This window comes from Dasypus novemcinctus, chromosome 22 (assembly GCF_030445035.2).
Source record: "Dasypus novemcinctus isolate mDasNov1 chromosome 22, mDasNov1.1.hap2, whole genome shotgun sequence".
NCBI classification, from domain to species: domain Eukaryota; kingdom Metazoa; phylum Chordata; class Mammalia; order Cingulata; family Dasypodidae; genus Dasypus; species Dasypus novemcinctus.
The window spans coordinates 48,973,094-48,993,265 of NC_080694.1; the positions used below are offsets into that span (position 1 = coordinate 48,973,094).

General features: G+C 42.2%; 1 protein-coding gene across 10 annotated transcripts in view; it reads right to left on the minus strand.

Moving 5' to 3' along the window:
- Positions 1-20,172, minus strand: part of ATXN1 (ataxin 1) — a 417,609-nt gene that overhangs the window by 182,132 nt on the left and 215,305 nt on the right. For 6 of the 10 annotated variants that reach the window (XR_011647041.1, XM_071210982.1, XM_071210983.1 and 3 more), the window contains one exon: positions 16,105-16,225. The exons of the other annotated variants lie outside the window; for them this stretch is intronic. The gene's annotated coding sequence lies outside the window, so the exon portion shown is untranslated. The remainder of the gene's footprint in view (positions 1-16,104; positions 16,226-20,172) is intronic. 10 annotated transcript variants of the gene reach the window in all.

The window sequence follows — 20,172 nt, forward strand, 5'->3', positions numbered from 1 at the left end:
TATTCTTTCTTACTGTGAATGTGCAGCTGGAGATTTGATACCATATTTGGAGCAAAGATCCATCATGTGGAAGGTGTGGGGAGCAGGGGGCAGGGCTGGATGCACAAGTACTCATGCCTGTCTGAGCTAACGGGCAGTGGGAACAGGAACTACCTCGTGTCCCAAGGGTTAGGACATTTTAAGCTCAAAAAAACTTCCATTTTCTGAGCAAACTACCCCAGCAAGATGTTGTCACACTTTGCCTCCAGAGTCTTGAAGCCCAATTAAAATACCTGATTGCAACATTTCATTAAAAATTCCGAGAAGCCTCTTTACATAAGCATTCTAAGAGTTTTCTTTTTCAAAATAAATCTTTGAAACTATTTTTTAAAACATCAGCAACATCAGTTTCTCACACAGCTCTAGAACTTTCCCTGGGAGCGGCACACCCCTATTTCTTTCATAAGAGGGAGTAACAGGGGTGGCCCCTCCTTCTATCTTCCAGGTTTATGGGCTTAGCCTAAACCCATGGCTCAGGGGATTCTCACAACTCCTAATATATCAAAAAGGAGAAAATCTCTAGCTCCTTAATTGTTTTGTCGAATAAGCTCTCAAAAGTTCATTTTTTGTTACCTTTTTCAGGCAAAATAAGAGGCCTTTTACAAAAATTCTATTGTTAAAACAATGGAATTCTCCTGGGAATGACTTCGTTATGGAAATGAATTGACAGCTTCTTTTATCTAGCCAGGCAGAAAAGAGTCTGCATTTATAAAAGGCATTCAGAGCACTCAAGAGCTGTGTGTGGGAGGACATAAAATGCTATTTTTAATTCAGATTTCAGCATTCCTCCCATACAGGTCTTTGGTATAATCATAATTATAATAACACCGATCCAAAACGGAAAAAAAGACTCCCATTTCTGCTGACCCCAGCAGAAAAAGAAAAAAGAAAGAAGAGAAAATTAGAAGAATAATGAATACAACTTTCTTGCACTTCTGGATCATTCTGTGGGCTCACTGATGAATCTCCAAGCCTTTCAGAGCCAGATATCCATTATCCTGAGCCAAAAGCACTTACACTCTGCTTGTAACATCATTGCATCTCCACAGGTTTTTTAAGGGTGACTGTCACTCTACAGAGTTTTCAGGAATCACCTGTGCCTGATGGGAAATGCTGGGCAAGCTCCTCCATCTGTTTCCAAGTGCTCCCATTCCTTGGAGAAGTTTTGTTGGATGAGGCTAGCTGGGTGGTGGGGCTACACTGGAAACCCATGTCTACTGGAGGCTTCTCAGATAAGCAAGAGGCATCTGCGCTTCTGTTTGGGCAAAGCTTTGCAGACCAGCCCTGGAAGATGCAGGTGGGAAATTGTTTTTCATGTTGGCCATCACGTTTCCTTTTGCTCTGGTGGGACCAAAGCCTGAGAAGAAGTGATAAATGGAAGTGCTCAGAAAGAAATGACACCAATGCAGATGTCTCTGGAGAAGTTGGCATGGGGGAGGAGGGGGAGCACAGGATGTGAGTAAAATCACAAAGGAAAAGTGATAGAGTAAGACCCTCTACAAATAGCTAACTGGCTTCAGAACAACAGCGGCCGGGTTACTCAGTTACATAAGTGGCTGGGTCAGAGAGGTTGTTTTTTAAATGAGGCAAAAGTCACACAGCATACAATTTACCATTTTAACCATTTTTAAAGTGTACAATTCAGTGGTTTTTAGTACGTGCAAAGTGTTGCAAAACCATCATCTCTAATTCTAGAACATTTTATCATCCTAGAAAGAAACCTGGTACCCATTAAACGGTCACTTCTCTCCAATTCTACCCTGCCCCCCAGACCCTGGCAATCTGCCTTGGGTCCCTAGGGATTGGTCTATTCTGGATATTTCATATAAATGGAATCATACAATATTTGGCCTTTTTTGAATGGCTGCTAAGAGTGTGTTTTTAACTTCCATATCTCTGAGCCTATTCTGGTTCTCTTCCCCTTAGTAATTTCCACCTTCATTCCACTGTGGTGACAGAAATTACTTTGTATAATATAAATCTTTCTAAATTCATTGAGATTTGCTTTTGGACCTAGTATGTGGTCTATCCTGGAGAATGATCCATGTGCACTCGAAAAGAATATATATCCTGCTATATTTGGGTGTAATGTTCTGTAATTGTCTTTAGGTCTAGTTCCTCTAATGTATTATTCAAGGTCTCTGTTTCTTGACTGATCCTCTGTCGAGATGTTCTGTCTAATGGTGACAATAGTATAGTAAAGTCCCCCACTATAATTGTAGAGACATCTATTTCTCCCCTTAGTTTTCCCATTGTTTGCCTTATGTATTTTGGGGCAACTTGGTTAGGTGCATGAATATTTACGATTGTTCTTTCTTCTTGACAGAGTAACCCTTTTATAAATATACAGTGTCCTTCTTTTTCTCTTAGTTTTTCATTTAAAGTCTATTTTGTCCAATATTAGTATAGCTACTCCTACCCTTTTTGGGTTATTGTTTACATGTAAAATGATTTTCCAACAATTCACTTTCAGCTTCCTTGCATCCCTGGGTCCAAGGTGAGTTTCTTGTAGACAACATATAGATGGGTCATATTTCCTTATCCATTCTGCCAATCTGTGCCTTTTGATTGAAGAATTTAATCCATTAACATTCAAAGTTATTACATCAAGGCAGTCTTACATTAGCCATTTTTTCTTTAGGTTTATTTATGTCACATATTGTTTTTTTCTTTTTATCCTTTTAGGTATTATTACTGATAATCTTCCTTTCTATACTATCCTCCAACCCTCTCACTCCTGTTTTTTTCCTTTCAATCTGTGGAACTCTCTTTAGTATTTCTTGAAGGACAGGACTCTTGTTGACAAACTCTCTTAATTTCCTGTTTATGAATATTTTGAATTTTCCCTCATTTCTGAATGCCAGCTTTGCTGAATACAGAATTCTTGGCTGGCAGTTTTTTTCTTTCAGCACCTTAACTATATCATACCACTGCCATATCACCTCCATGGAGATGAGAAATCAGTGTTTAATCTTATCAATCTTCCCTTACATGTGATGGATCTCGTCTCTTGCTGCTTTTAGAATTCTGTCTTGAGTGTCTGACAATTTGATAAGTGTGTGTCTTGGGGTAGGCCTGTTAGGATTTATACTGTTTGGAGTACACTGCACTTCCTGGACATGTACATCTGTGTCTCTCAAAAGAGTTTGGAAAATTTTCAGCCATTATTTCCTCCAACACTTCTTCTGTTCCCTTTCCCTTCTCTTCCTCCCTTTGGGATGCCTATCATGTGTATGATTGTGTGTTTTGTGTTGTCATTCAATTCCCTGAGTCTGTTGATTTTTTCTCTATATATATTTATCTGTTCTATCTGTGCAATTTCAGATGTTCTATCTTCAACCTCACTAATTCCTTCCTCTGCCTCTTAAAATCTGCTTTTATGTGCTTCTAGTACATTTTCAATTTCTTGCATTGTGCCTTTCATCACCATCATATGTGCTATCTTTTTATGTATGTTTACAATTTCTTCTCCATGTTCTCCCGGTGTCTTCTTAATATCCTTTATCTCTTCCTTCATTTCATTAAGTTGATTCACGGTATTGGTTTGGACATCCTTGATTAGCTGTTCCACATTTTGCATCTCCTCCTGTTTTTAGTTTGCTCATTAGACTGGGCCATGTCTTCCTATGTCTTAAATATGGCTTGTAATTTTTTGCTGGTGCCTGGGCATCTGTTTTTCTTGATGGGCTTATTCAGTTAGTTAGAGTCTCTTCTTCTCTAGGTTTTATTTCATTTTGTTTTGTGCTAAGGGTCCACTTTGACATTTGGCTCCACTTTATCTATATCCTTCTGGTAGTTTCTGGAGGGGTACAGCCTGCCATTCCTTACTCTGCCATCTTGGATCTGTCTTTTGACTGGTTCCTTCACTTAGCTTGATGTTTTCAAGATTCTTCAAGTAGGTACCAGTACTTCATTCCTTTTTATGACTGAATAATTTTCTACTGTATTTATATACCACATTTTATTTATCCATTTCTCAGTTGATGGACATTTGGGTCGTCTCTACTTTGGGTTAGTACAAATAATGCTGCAATAAACATTCCTGTACAAGTGTTTGTTTGAACACCTGCTTTTTAAAATTCTTTTGAGTGTATGTGTAGGAGTTGAATTCCTGGGCCATATGATCATTCTTTCTGAAAACTGCCAAATTGTTTTCCATAGCAGCAGCACCATTTTATAATCCCACCCCCAAGATACAAGTATTCCAATGTCTCCACATTTTTACCACCAGTAGTTATTTGGTTATTATTGTCATGATGATGATGGCTGCCACCCTAATGAGTGTAAAGTGGTATCACCCTGTGGTTTTTCACATTTTCCTAATGATTAATGATGCTGAGCATCTTTTCATGTGCTTATTGGCTATTTGTATATCTTTTATGGAAAGATGTCTAGTCAAGTCCTTTGCCTCCTTTTAACTGGATTGTTTGTCTTTTTATTGTTGAGTTGTAAGAGTTATTTATATATTCTGACACAAGACTCTCTATCAGATATATGATTTGCTTATATTTCCCCTGTTCTGTGGATTATCTTTTCACTTTCTTGAGAGTGTCCTTTGATACACAAGAGTTTTTTTGTTCTGATGAAGTTCAATCTATCTATTTCTTTTCATTTTTTGCTTTTGGTATCATATCTAAAAATCCATTGTCAGATCCAAGGTCATGAAGTTTTACTCCTATGCTCTCTTCCTACAGTCTTACAGTTCAAGGTCTTTGAGTTTAGGTCTTTTATTCATTTTGAGTTAAGTTTTATATATGATATAAGATAAGGGTCCAAATTCATTCTTTTGCAGGTGGATATCCAATTGTCTCAGCACCATTTGTTGAAAAGAAGTCAGAGAGATTTTGAGTTTGGAAAGATTGTCTTGAAAAAAAAATTATTCATTTTGCAAATTAACTTTCATTTAGCTGGTTTCTAGTTACAGAGTGATTGTATTCAGTGAGTAAGTGAATATCTAAATGATATTTCCCACTCCAACATCTACCCATAAATATTAGCTCTTTGGAGAGGACTTAATATTATCTATAACAAGTTATCTAGGACCAACAGAAACAATAAATTTTTCTTTTAGCAAGATGCCCAGATCCCTGTTTAATTTAAGCAAAAAGAATAAATATGGGTTGTAGAATTCCAGGTCTCCTCCAGCCAGTGGAAGAAGTTGACTTTTCAAATCCCCCTAAAGCAGAGGTTCTTACCCAGGGGTCCAGAGACCCCCAACAGCTTGCTGGAAAGATTTCAGGGGGTCCATGAGCTTGAAATGAAAGAAAACAACTTAGTATCTTTATTTTCTCTGACCTCTAACTGAAATCTAGCATTTCCTTCACTTATGAATGTACGCAATAAATTAAATACAGTAGTACAATTTCACCTCATGGTCAAAGGGGTCTGTGGAACAAAAAGGGTTAAGAACCTCTGCCCTAAAGCATCAGTTCTCAACTTTGGCTGCCCACTGCAATCACCTGGGAGCTCTAACAAACACTGATGCCTGGGTCCCACCATCTGAGTTCCTCCCTTAACTGGTCTACGGTATCGCTCAGGAAATGGGAGTTTTGAAAACTTCCCAGGTGATTCTAATGTGCAACCCAGGTGGAGAACCCCTGCCCTAAGGTCAGTCATCACAGGGTGCTGCTTCTCCCCCCTCAAAGCTAGCTCCTTTTGCCACCTCATGCTGGCAGTTGATTAAAGAGGTGTTCATCTGTTTTAAAGTTTTATGTTTTGAGATTAAAACTAACAGAAACTGCACTTCCTGTATTAGTCCTCATTTATTCTTCCCAACAAATCCTGTGAAAAGAAGTTTATTACCCCTGTATAACAGATAAGGAAACAGAATCTGAGAAACTAAGAAATTAAGCAATTGTCCTAGATTACAAAATTTGCAAGTGGCAGAGGAATTATCTGAATACAGTTCTTCTAATATCAAGCCCTGAATCATTTATGCTTTCCCAGTTGGTAATTTTTAAAGGCCAACCTTAATGACTGTGGTCAAATAATTTGGTGCTGGGACCCACGAAGGTCCCATTGAAGAGAATGGTGGCCACAGCCTCTGCCATTTACTTTTCTTTTTCTCTGTTTTCTGTATGTATCTGTGTGACAAGTGGGCACACATGGGAAGTGGGCACACATGAATTCAGGAAGATATGTCATGACTCCAAAACATGTACCTGGGGATGGTGTCAAGAAGTGGTGGGCGTGGTAATTATTTACAATCTGTGATAAGACTGGCAAAAGGGGAAGTGGATTTGGCTCAACTGATAGAGCATCTGCCTACCACATGGGAGGTTCAGGTTCAAACCCAGGGCCTCCAGACCCCTGTGATGAGCTGGCCCATGTGCAGTGCTGCTGTGCACAAGGAGTGCCATGTCACACAAGGGTGTCCCTTGTGTAGGGGAGCCCCATGCATAAGGAGTGTGCCCCGGAAGGAGAGCCACCCAGCTCGAAAAAAGGGCAGCCTGCCCAGGAGTGGCACCACAGACATGGAGAGCTGACGCAGCCAGATGACACAACAAAAGGAAACACAGATACCCGGCCACTGACAAGGATACAAGGGGACACAGAAGAACACAAAGCAAATGGACACAGAGCAGACAATGGGTGGGGGGGGGAGGGGAGGAGAGAGAGAGAGAAATCTTTTAAAAAAAGACCATGAAGTAAGTCTGCTGGGGTGCAAAATGAATAAAAAGTGTGCAAACTAAAACATCATTCACTTTTGAATTAATCTGATGCCAAGGTATGATCACAAAACTCAGTTTAAAAAAGCAAGACATAGGACATGAGGCAAAAACCTCCAATACTTAAATGTTCAGGTTCTTTCAGTAGAGAAGGACACAACTTCCATGGATCAACTCGACTGCCAAATCGCAGGGCATATTAACAGGCCTTTACAGAGTATCAGTATAAAGTTTGAACTAAAAGCATTATTGGTAATGGTGGTAGAAGCTGGGAAGTGGGTTTCAAATCACTTTTTCCTCTTCTTTCAAACTGGTGTGCATGTGTGCATGCACACACATACACACTGGGCTTAAGGGAAAAATATATTTCAGCCCTGTCATTTTTTTATAGGCCTAATTTATTCATCCTTAAAACAAGGGGCGGGAGGTTTCAATGCTACGTTCTATGTCTCTGTTTTACTACATGAGGAAACTGGAAGAATTTCTATAGAATAGATTTAGGAGCTAGAAAGGAGTAAGGATTTGCTAGAGGTTTCCTTAGGTCAGTATCAGATGTTGGTTAAGATGAGAAAGTTTTCACAAGTGGGAGTTGTATGTGCTTCTCTCCTAATTGTAGTGAATCTGTCAACCTTCTTTCCTGTTTATCAAGACTTTAGTCTTCAAAATTCATTCTCAGTATGCTCTGAATTGCTATACTTTTAAGCTAACTACTTCTCAAAGTGCTGTTTAAAAACTGACATCTTCAACCACATTTCAGACTTATATCTAAATTTCCAAAGTCTCATTGGTTCTTATGGAAGTGCTACTTTTTAAAAAGTACATTTGACAGCCAGTCTCTTCAAAATGATTTGTGCAGAAATTGTGTTCAAATTACTTTACAGCAAGACATTTAAGAGAGACTGTAGTTTTCTTTATAATAGGCTAAAAATAATGATATCCTTTATCTTCAGCTGAACATGTACATATGTTGTATAAGCCGTTGCTTTTAAACAAATTGAGAAACAGTAGGATTCTGGCGATAGTCCATAAAAAAACAAAACTTGCCCAGCATATCATTTTAAGCATTAAAAAATGCAATTAACTGTTATTTTCCACAAAGCTCAAGCCTGCATACAGAATCAGAGTCGTCAACTAGGTCCAAGGCATCAAATTATAAAACCTAATGTCTCAAAAACATCAACAGGAAACTCAAAGTAATTATTGCAGTCCAATCTTACACAGGGATAAAAGAATAGGAATAAAGTTAGGTAGCTTATAATTCTACAAATCCCATTTGAGTTACTGGGCAATAGGGCATTTCAATGGACCCTATGGAAATAGTACACAAATCCTATCCCTAAAACAGGGGTTCTTAGCAAGGGGGGGTCCATGGAAAAGATTTCAGGGGGTCCAGTACCTTAAACTGAAAATTCAAAAGTACAGTATTCTTGTGGGGACATGCTGGTGCAGGTGTGATAAATGTATTAAATAATATACAGTACAGTGTGGACTTAGTATGATTTTTATTTTGATGTAGAGTCTTCAGAGTGCAGTGGATAACTACCTGCAGAAAGGTTGGTAAGGGTGGCGGAGATGGTTTTATGTCACCGTGAGAAAACCTGAACTTCTAAATCTTTGCCAAAAATGACCGTTTGAACAGCTGTTGAACCGAGTTAGGTTATCAGGTATAGAAATTATGGGAAAGTTGTTAAATATAATTCTGAATAATGCTAATGTAAAGGCATGCCAATGTTGAGGGTCATAAAACTATCTGCCACTACATTCTGAGAAGGGATCCATGGTTTTCACCTGAATGGCAACGGGGTCTGTGGAACCAAAAAGGTTAAGAATCTCTGCCCTAGAATAATCCCCACTGAATATTTCATGAGTTCTCACCAAGTGCAAAAGAACACTAAGTGAGGTGCAGGGTTCCTAAATGAACGGAACATGTTCATTGCTTTCAAAGCAGAATATTGATGTTGAAAACACAAAACCGTCCCTATATCTAATAATTTTTTATGATTCCTCATCACCAGCACAAGTGATTTACAAACATGTATTTTTTAAAGCCAGAACCCCCCCTTCAAATGAAATCTTACATAGACATTGTGATGGTCAATTTTGTGTATCAACATGGTGAGGTTATGGTGTCCATTTGTTTGATCAAACACTAGTCTAGATGTGGGCGTGAAGGTAGGTCCCCAATGGGATTAGTCCTACAATCTGTTGACCTTAAGTAAAGGAAATAGCATTCAATAATGTGGGGTGGCCTCATCCAACCAGTTGGTAGCCTTAAGAGTGAAAACTTAGGGTTCCAGGAATCAGAAGGAATGTTGCCTCAAGACTATACTTTCTATTCCTTCCTGAATTTCTGATTTTCCAGACTAAGGAATCTGGACTCCAGACTTCAGTGTCACTCCTACCAGAATTTCCACCTCTGGCCTGCCCTACGCAATGAGGACTTGCCATTTCCCACAGTCACATGAGCCAATTCCTTAAAATAAATCTCTTTATAAATATGTATATATACACATACACACACGTATCCTGTTGGTTCTGTTTCTCTGGAGAACCTTGGCCGACACAGAAACTATATGCCTTGAATATATCAAATTAAGGCCCCTCAGGTGGGCCAGCTGGTCCCTCCATTCTCGCCCCCATCACTACCAAGTGAAGGCAGCCTCGTGGGAATTGGGGTGGGGGGCTTTGAGGACTCCTTAAGGATTTGGAGACAGTGGTCTGACCTCCACTGCTCTGAGCAGCCCACCCCTCCTTAACAGGCAGATAGGACATGCCACAAATCGCAAATTACCTTCATGGGGTACCAGCTCACCTCCCCCACCCCACGTCACCCGCCCCAGGACAGCATCAGTCACGAAATACCCCCTCCACAGCACACATCAGGCACCAGGAGGCTAGCGCCCCTCACCCGGCCCCTATACCCTGTCCTTGCGGTCCCCCAACAGGTATCCCCTTAGGTTCCTCTCCTACCAATGCCAAGACACCCTACAACTCTGCACAGCTGGGTGCTGTCTCAGTGCCATGTATTTTAATACATTTCATTTTTGCTCCTACCATGCTGGGAGTAATGACTGCCAACATGGCTTTTGCTTAAACTAGGCTGTGGGTAGTTCAAGGGCAGATTTAAGCCCCTATTATGCCCAGTTGGCAGTGCATAAAAAGGGGGCTTAGTAAACAGCTGTTGAATGAAGGAATGAGTGAAGGTGGATGGATGGGCGACATGGCTTGGTGTATTTTCATCAAGTCCATGGAAAACCTTTATACACATATACATACAACCGTACCTGCATATACATATAGTTATAAAACTCTTAGTAATGTATTTTAATGGTGCAGGTTGTGAATTACCCACTTCCCTCTTGCCTCCACCTGCTATATATCTCAGGGGATTTTCATGCCCACTTAGGACGCTCCTTAGTGAGAAATGTGGCGAGTGTGGTTGAGACCTGTGGTCAGTGAAACTGCCGTCTACTAGCTCAGCTGCGAGCTAGCAGTTTTGGTTGCTCGAAACAAATTTTTCTGGACTATTTTCCTAAACCCTCACTGATTTCCATTAACATGGATTATTAATTGCAATTACAACCGTTAGTAACCGCTGGCTACTGTCAACGGTTACTATTAGTTGTGACTCCTGAGACTGTTTTGGGCTTCACAGAAGGCAAACCTTTTAAGAAGCAGGAAGAACATGTGTAACTACACATAGCTTATATATGATAGCCACGTGATTTTTTCACATGTTAACGTTTCTGAAATTAAGACTTGTCACATAAATGTATTTATTTCCCTCAGGGAGGTACTTTGTAAATCTATGGCACATCTTAACATCCGTGGAGTTAGAGAACTCAGAGAAAGCTGGTATATATGTCATATTCTTACACTTCCTTTCTTAGTTTAAAATGCTTCCGTGTAATGATTGCATTTTCAATCTTAGAGGAACACGGAGCAAAACCCTGGAAGTAAAAGTCCTTGCACGCCGTGAGGACTCATCCTTGGAGAGGAAGAGGCTTGTACCTTGAAGCAGAGACTGGCCCCAGGTCTGCTTCTGAGGCCAGCGGCTACCATGGGAAAGCCGCTCTACTTCTCCTGACTCAGGCTCCCTAGGTGTCAAATCCCATGGGGGGCGGTTAAAATGAAAATGGTGTTAAGTTATTCCAATGTCCTTGCTGCACCAACACTCAGGGGCTTTCTAACGTTCTTAGGGGGCACAAGAGCCCTCCGGGGAGAAAAGAGCTGAACACGAGTGCTGTTCCCCATTGCCTGGTGGGCTTGGGATCTAGAAAATAGCAAGAGACCGCCTCCCCCTGGGTTCTGTGCTCTTACTTTGTAGCTGCCCTAGCTCTTCTTTCAAATTTGGAACAAAGCTACCATCTTCTACCTCACAAAGGATAATTATGTATGGCCGCGCAGGGAGGGGACAAAACTCAGCCCAAAGTTCTCCCCCAGCTGCAGGCAGCCCAGACACCTACATACCATCCGGAGGCCTGGGTGTCCTTGCCTGAACGAAGACACCGATCAAGAACCCAAGAACCTAGAAATCAGCCTTCTTGACAAATCAGGGAGTCTATCCTTGTCAAAGCCAGCACCACTCCACCAGATTTTCTCTCACCAAGAAATAAGCAAGCAACATGAGAAAGGGCTCTACCAGGCTGGCCAAGGGCCTGGTACCAGTATTATTTCAAAGCATTCTACCATTAGGTAGATAAACGTTAAAAAGGGAAAGTAGTTACCTATACTTTATGTGAAGGTTTAAGTGCACTAGTAGCCTACTAAATTAGAAAGCTAAATACAGCAATGAGATCTTGCATCTTCCTTTTGCGATTAAAAAAGGGATTTAATATGAACCCAAGTCAGATTTGCTGAAAAAGTAGTCTTTGTTCCTTACAAAATTGCAGTTGGCCATTTACAGAGTACTTCGATTCCCTGAAATACTGTACTATAACTGACCCATGTACGTCGTTACGAGGCCCCTCTTCCAAAAGCCTGCTCAGTGAGAACCGAAAGCGTAAAGAAAGAGCAAATCAGGTTCTCAGTGATAAAACTTCAGATGATTGAGAACGTAAATTACTATATTGCTATCTTTAAAATATAAAAGGAATTTTAGGGTGGCTTCACTTGCCAGAGTAAATGAGTTATAAAAATCCTGACTTTCTTGTAAAAACGTCCACATACCCAGGAATGGTGAATGACGCTACAATTAACAGCACACCATCCCCTGGCCTCCCGTAAGAAGTCGTCTTCTGTCCATGGGCTCCCTCTTCCGCTTCACCTACAGGACTGTGCCTAATTCTAGCAGAGAGGCCCAGGTTGATCATGGCTTTGCCAAGGAACTCACAGAAAATCTTGGCACCGGGCCTTACTAAAAGCTGAGTTAAACAGGAGTGGAAGAACGTTGGAAGCCCTGGAAAAATGAGAAATACTTCTAGGGAAAAACAGAAAGTTGGCCTTTGAGCTGGTGATCTGTTTCCATTTGTTCACAATGCTCTGACTCCTCATTTGAGCGACACAACCTGGGCCACATCATTTCAAATTAATCATTATTTAAAGAACTTAATGAAACGGGGAAAGGGGGGGTGGGAAATGGGGTTTTAAGAAAAATGGCCACTTGAGGGTTCGAATGATTTTTCTCTAGTATGATTTTATTTAATACTTTTAAGTTAGCAAAGATCATGCTAATTTCCTCCTCTTTTTTTTCTTTTTAATTTCCAGATAAAATGATATTCTTGGGTGAGTCAGGCCACTAAGCAGTGGTTCAGAAGAAGATGGTTTTGGCTTTAATTTTTCTCACTCAGCATTTAATGGGAGACAAGACATTTAAATTCTCTGGAAAACAGAATCCATTTACATGATAAGCTCAGAAATATTAACAACTTGAGTGTGAGGCTGGTTGATGAGTTAATGTTGGTAAATCATGCTGCAATTCCCAGGTCAGAGACATGCACTGAACACTGTTATTATTTGTTTCAGTGGCGGCTCAATGAGGAACATTGGTCTAGTGGGCCTAATTAGTATACAAAAGTGCACAGCTTTGAGGTAAGCGGAGGGAGGGGAATTTTTATAGTACTTAATTGTACCTAGTTCTCCTCTATGCTAAGAAAGTAAAGGACATTGATTACCCATAATGTCATTCAATAATGTTGACAGAGGTGAATAAACCAAATGATGGAATTATGGATGGATGGATGGATGGATGGATGGATGGACAGACGGATGGACAATGGATGGGCAAATATCTGGCTGGCAACCACATACTATACTATTCCATGCTATATATAAAGGCAGCTTCCTTAGAACCCTGTTCTCCTTATCCAAATTATCACTGCACAAGGAGATCAACAGTTGAGTCTTGGAATATAATAAGGTTCAATTAATTACTGAATCAAATTTATGAGATTTCAGGTTAGGCACTTTCAACAGGGGTTTGTACAATGTTTAAGGTAATGCAAATCTTCCTGGTTTAATATCTGTAGCCCAAGTGGTCCAAACTGATGAAATACATAATTTCTGTTATGTGGTACTTAGAAATCCTATGCACTGCTTTAAATGAATGAATAAATGGATGGGTGGTTAGATGAATGGATGGATTGGTAGATGGATGGATTTATGGATAACAGACATTACCCAAACACAGCACTACAAAGTCAAAAGGAGTCTTGAAAGGTTCCTCATGCTTCTAGGAAAAACTGAACTTCAAATATGCCAGTTAAGTATTTTTCTGAGAAAATTTTATGAGAAATGGATTTAATCACTATTTCAGTGTTTATGGACTGTTATTGTATGGAAGCTCTTCCTTAGACTTTCAAGTCTCCAAGCAAAGTTAATAATTTACCACATACGCCTGATATAGGGTAAGGTTTTTACCAAATGCCACTCTCAGAAAAGACTGAGCTGCCTTAAATTTTTGAGCTTATTAACATTATCATATCACTGATTACTCTCCAAGTATTTTATTATGAACAACAGAACATTATTTATACAGGACGTATTGCCTAGAAACATCCTCAATCAATGCTAGTTTTGCAAGCTTACAGAAGTCCCCTAACAGAATTGGTTTTTTAAAGAGAAAGTAAATACATTTCACTAGGACTTATTCTTGAGTATGACTTCACAACTGCAGGTGTTGGATGCCACTGTAAATTTTAAAAGCATTTTAAAGATTACTTTCAAAAGCAACATAGGGAAGCAGATCTAGCTCCCTGATAGAGCATCCGCCTACCACATGGGAGATCCAAGGTTCAAACCCAGGGCCTCCTGACCCGTGTGGAACTGGCCCACATGCAGTGCTGATGTGTGCAAGGAGTGCTGTGCCACTCAGGGGTGTCCCCACGTAGGGAAGCCCCACGTGCAAGGAGTGCACCCCATAAGGAGAGCTGCCCTGCGTGAAAAAAGTGCAGCCTGCCCAGGAGTGGTGCTGCACACACGGGGAGCTGATGCAGCAAGATGATGCAACAAAAAAGAGACAGTTTCCCAGGGCTGCTGACAAGAATACAAGCAGACACAAAAGAGCACACAGCAAATAGACACAGAGAGCAGACAACTGGCGGGGGTGGGGGGAAGGGGAGAGAAATAAATCTTCAAAAAAAAAAAGCAACACAGTAGTGGTTAAGATGTGTAGTTCATGAATATACACTCACCGGGAAAGTGGAGAAAGCAATGTCTTAATAACATAGTTTTGGATATTGTTACAGTGATGGTCCCCAGTACATCATGTCTCCCTGTACCTGTGTTCAACCAGACTATGGACTTGGCTTTGTGATTTGTTTTCGCCAAAGAGATTCTAATAAAAGTTATGGGAGTAGAGGCTTGGAAAGCACTTGGACACTGGGGCACCCATCCCTTGCCACTCTGGAACCCAGCCGGCACATGAAGCAGCCTGGGCTAGCCTACCGAAGACAGTTACCCACCTGCGGGTACTACTGCCAATAGGACAATTCTCTCATCTAGTAAAGTTTGGCTGTAAAGATATTTATCTCAAAGTTTTAAGACTTTTCTGCCACCACCCACTAGATTTCTAATACAGATGTGCTTTAGTCATAAGATTTGTCCTAATTTGACATACCAGTAGCATCGCTTTCTTTGTACTGTAACAAGGCTTTTGTGTGTTTTTTTTCATATGGGGTAACAAACCACAAAAAGCAAATATGAAAATGAAAAAGTATATAGAAAAATGAAACTTGATATTTCACTACCTAACTATGAAAAAGCAGGCACTTACTCAATTTAATAGGAAGCAGTGGAATTTGGGGAAAGGTTCTTTTTAAAGGGTACCCTACTACCAGAGGGCCTTAGCATGTGAATGAAATAATCCTCACTGCCATAATTCAAAGGGAATACATTTTGTATGTGAATTAACTGCAATCTTTGCTGCAATCTTTGTGGTGGAATGGAGCTTTGTACCCCAGAAAAACATGTTCTTAATCTTACTCCATTCCTGTGGGGGTGAGCCCACTGTGAAGTCTACCTTTTGATGCAATTACTTCAGTGTATAGGTGCCGCCCAATGAGTCAGGATGGGCCTTCACGGAGAATCCTCCAGAGAAGCAATGATCTGGAAGTCGACGGAGCCAGGGAGAGAAAGGAAAAGAGACAGTCCCATGAAGGAAGGGCCAAGGAACCCCAAAGACTGTGGGCCAGCCAGAAGGTACCAACCTTGGGAGGAAGCACGCCTTGTAGCCCCTGAGCCCTGAGGCAATGAATTCCTGTTGTTAAGCCAACCCATGGCATGGTATTGTTTCTTCAGCCAGGAAACTCTCTCCACACCCCTCATAAACTTCAATCATGTGAAATTACATTTAAACGCTTTTGTGTTTTAACACAATAGACACTTAAGAAAATAAGGAAGAAGTGCTGTCTGTGCAGGACTGGCACAGGCTCCCTTTAGGTAGCTCCATTTCCACGAACTCAATGTCTACACCCTCCACTCTCCACTCTCCCTCAGAACCTTCCCAGCAATAGTAAAACTCTGACACTTCCACCTTCTTAGCCATTGTGTCTGCTAATGTTCTCAGAAATTCCCATGGATAATACAGCCCCAGCAAAAGTATCCCTCAGGAAGCTGAAGAAGGAGAAGGGTGGCTGGAGAGGACGGAATGTATCCAGCTCTGAGGAGATCTGGCGGGCAGTGACTGGACGGTCAACCCCGGGCCACCTCACGGCCTTAGCGTTGCCCTAGCAACCAAAGGGGACTTCTCAAGTACTCGGCCAAGGATCCTTCTGCACCTTAGCACGCCATGGCGAGGCTCTGACCTCACGTGCAGCAGCCAGCCCCCCTAATTTCTGCACTGTTCTTATGAGTTTAATTACCAGGCAGGACACCCTGAGGCAGCCAGGGGTGAGCTGGCAGCAGAACACACCGGGGCCTCCCCGTTGTCTCAGCCTCACAGAGGGGAGGATATTTTTACCTCAAAACCAGCTCCTCGGAAGGGTGGCCACCAAGGCTGATAGGGAAGGTTCTACCGCACAGTTTTCATACGTAGTTCTTCCTCAGAGAGCACCGTTTGTCTGAGCATCCATACATAACGCCTGCAGAAGACGACAATTTGCTATCATGTTTTGAAGCCACGGAATTTATTTTGATCACAGAGCCAGCAAAGAGCTGAATGTGAAAAGAGGAACATCTCAAATCACCTCTCAACTCTAAGGAAAGTACGCATTTTAAATTAAAAGCAAAGTAATCGCTTTGTTGACTGTTTTCCCTCAAGGACAATGTCAGCAGGCTAGTTTTTCAAACACCACATTAAAAAAAAAAACGCAAAAAACAGCATTTTCAAGTTCTCATCATTTAAAAGGCGCTCTCTTTTAAGACACAACAACTTTAGGGTGCAGCTTTTCATAATTATCCAATCATATGTTAAAAAAAAAAAAAAAGATAAAACAAGAGGAAGAGAACAGACTGTAGGATTATGCCCTTGACCTGCTTTCTCCAGGAGACCCTCCCAAAGGTCTTCAGGCACCCGCAGCAAAGACCCCATCCCCTGTCAGGGTGAGCCCCCCAAGCAGAAGCCACGGCAGCAGAAGAGGCTCTAAAACAGTGACAGAGCGTGGGGCTTAGACCCCCACCCCGTCACCACCACCAAACTAAAAATGAAGGCCAAGCATCGCTTTCTAGGAATCTGTTAGTGGCTTTCGTCACGTGCCTTCCTGGCACTCAGGTTTCTCTTAACCAATACTCCGTAGCGAGATGTGGCGGCGAGGCCCCTGGGAGTCACCAACGAAACAGGAGCCTCGGTTCCTGGAGGGCCCATGGGGTACGTGCTTCCCTAGTGCAAAAGCACACGTCCAGAGTTGTGGGGCTTTCAGAAGCCCCTCTACGCCTACACACTTCGTCCTGCATGTGAAGCTTTCAGTTCCTGAGTTAAAAAGACATATTAAATGTCCAGCAGCATGCTTATCACCACTAAACAGCAAACGTCCTTTCAAACAAAAACAGAACAGAATTACTGTTCACGCTAATGGAAAGTGTTCGAAAGCCCTCAAGCTTGTTTGGCCAGCTTACTTCAAAGCCGGTCCCTGCTTTAGTTTCTATGCAAAGCACATCAAAAGAATATCGATATCACTGGAAATCTGAAATGTTTCAAGTCTCTAGTATTAGCGAGAAACTACACTCAAACTATAAAAAATGGGGTAGGAAACACTAACTCAACTTCAACCTTTTTCCGACAGTGTCAGGTAGGTGAGGCCATTGAAAGAGTGAGGCAGTGGCTTCAAAGACCCTACTCTGTCAGGAGGAGAAAGGTAGTACCAGCTTCACAGACCCACATGGAAAGCAGACAAGAAAGATAGTATGTGAGGGGTGCTCTCTCCCCCAGGAGCATCTCTTCGGCTCTACCCTACATTCAGGAGAAAGAGACCTGAGGCTGCTGGGCACTCCTGAGTCACCAGGAGCTTGGGCAATCACTGCGATTCCTTGGCACTAAAGGAGCTCCCGCGTGTGAGCTGCATGGAACCTTAGCTTCCCTCAGCAGACTGACTTCTGCCACTTGAAATGGGCGCCTATGAAATACGACCAGCCCCGGAGAATTAAAGAGAATGCAATCCATTCCTCCTCTCTCTCATCAAACAGCATTCTTTCTCCTTTCTTGCAAATCAACACTGGACCTCTCTTGTCTGACCAAAAGAGTGAGAAAGTGTTGTGCAGTGGCCGTGCAAATCGTAAAAAAAAAAAACATTGTCAGCTTGCAAACATTTCACCAACTGGCAAAACACTGCTACTATGTCCCTGATAGCCAGGCAAGCTGACAGAAGAGACAGTTCTCAGGGGGTGGAGAGTAAGCCTTCTTTTCCAGGCCAAGACCCAGCAACTATGAATTCCAATTTCACTCTCTCACCCACATTTAAATCATTTTACTTCCACTAGAGGGCCAGGATGGAGAGGAAATTGCAACCTGACGATTTTGCTGCTCATTAAACCTTGGGGATGGAGGGACAGGAGAAGGAAGGAAGGGTGCAGGTCAGGATGCCTGCAAGGGGTGGGGTTAAGACGACACTTGGTGCACGACAGGGGCTTGCCTTGGTCCAAGGGTATCTCCCATTCTGGAAGAGAACCCTCAATGAACAGAATGACACTGCTATTAAAATCATCTTTAAAAAATACAACACGGGACACATTCACTAGCCACCAAGGGCTCAAAAATTCAGTTATCTCAGCCTCCTTCCCTTGTTTCTTATGCCCCTATGGTCACCCTGCTTTGGTCACATCTTTCTTTGCTGTGACTCCCAAATCAGTCCCTTCCAGATGTTCCCCCAGCAGTTCTCAAAGCCTTATCTCCCTGTGTCGGCAACAGCCTCCTGATAATCAGGGCCCCAGCCCCTGGTTTCTCACCACCATCTAACAGAGCACGGACATGGTCATAAATAAAGCTAAGCTCACGTTGATCGCATCACCAACTTACCAGTGAAAAATCTCCAGTGACTGCCAATCCCCACCCTGGCCTCTCTCTACACCGCTGCCCTGTCCACATTTAAATAGTGACTGCAGAGCAGCTTATAACTCTCACCCTCACCCCAACACCCACAAACCAGACAGAACAAGCCTCAGTCTCTGGGGATTTCTCCATGGCTGTGATCACGTGTCCTCTTCACACATGGTTTCTCTTGACCAAATACTATGTCGTGAGACATGGCTGGAGACCCATTCTTTACCTGGCACATGCAGCGTGGCCTCAACCTCCTTTGCCTTGTGGTCTCCCACGTCCTCCCTGTGAGCTCTCCATCCTCCATGACAACTCACACACGGGCCTTCCAGTGTCTGCACATACTGGTGGCTCTGCTCTGCTCTGCTCTGCTTGTGACACCTGCCCCTTGCCCACCCCCGTCTCCATTGTTCACGAGCTGGGTGGTGCCATCCTCAGCACTCCAGAGCATAAAGATAAAGAGCAAAGGCACAAGACAGGGGTTGTGTGGGGCAGTCACACACCTGTCACACACCTGGACTGGAATCATGGAAGCACATGGACAGGGGAACAGTGTCCTTAATTGAGGAAGGCAGGTTGGCACCAGACAACAGGTGCAAGCAATGCTGAGCAGAAGTGAGGTGCGGCTAAGACAGAACTAAAGTCTGGAAGGCCAAGGCTTCCAAATAAATCAGATTTAATTTGTCCACGTCCTTATGCATTTCCACTCCCCACAGCTACTTAATGTTAGCTATGTTGTTATTTTTATTATTAAGGCTCATTCAATTTTAGTAAATATCCTTGAGTCTAACCTCATTTTACCAAAGCTGGCCCTATGGGGCTGTCACCTGCATTATTGCTCTAAGCACTTTCAGGAGGTAAGTGACAATTTATTCCCACATTTACTCTACCTATCTACATTGAGCACCTACTGTGTGCTGTGTGAGAGAAAAATAAAAGTAAACGAGAGGACTGAAATGCTGAACTGATATGATCTGCCTGAGAGGCTCGATGCAACGCCGAGGACACAGCAGGTAACACGTGTCCTTTCCAGATCAAAGACAGGAGCATTTAATTGCTGGTGCAATTCTCCAGTTTTTTCTCTTCCCCTGAGATGATAAAGGAGGCATCTAGATGTAGGACAAAAAGATCAAAGCACCCGGGATCAATGTGTAACGCCTGGAAGACAGTTTTCTTGGTAAGACTCCAGATCCAAGGCGGACATCGTCTGAGTGAGAAATAAACATTTATTTTGTTAAGTCCCTGAGATATTTAGGGCTGCTGGTTTCTGCAGCATAATCCTTCCGTCTCTTCTTTTCTACACTATTACCATTTGGCAATGAAGCTTGTGTAATAATGCCTTGAGAGAGCTCATGTATTTTCCACTCTTTATTTCTCTTAATTTCCTAAAGTTTATCGGTAATTATGCCTTGCCTCTTCAATGAGGCTGGAATGGTATCTTGAATAAGGTGACCTTATCTTAAGTTTTTAGGATATCCTTCTCACTCTCCAACTCATGTCCTTCTAGCCATTCATTTTTCCCCAATTTTGGGAGTAAGCCTTGCACACAACAAGCTG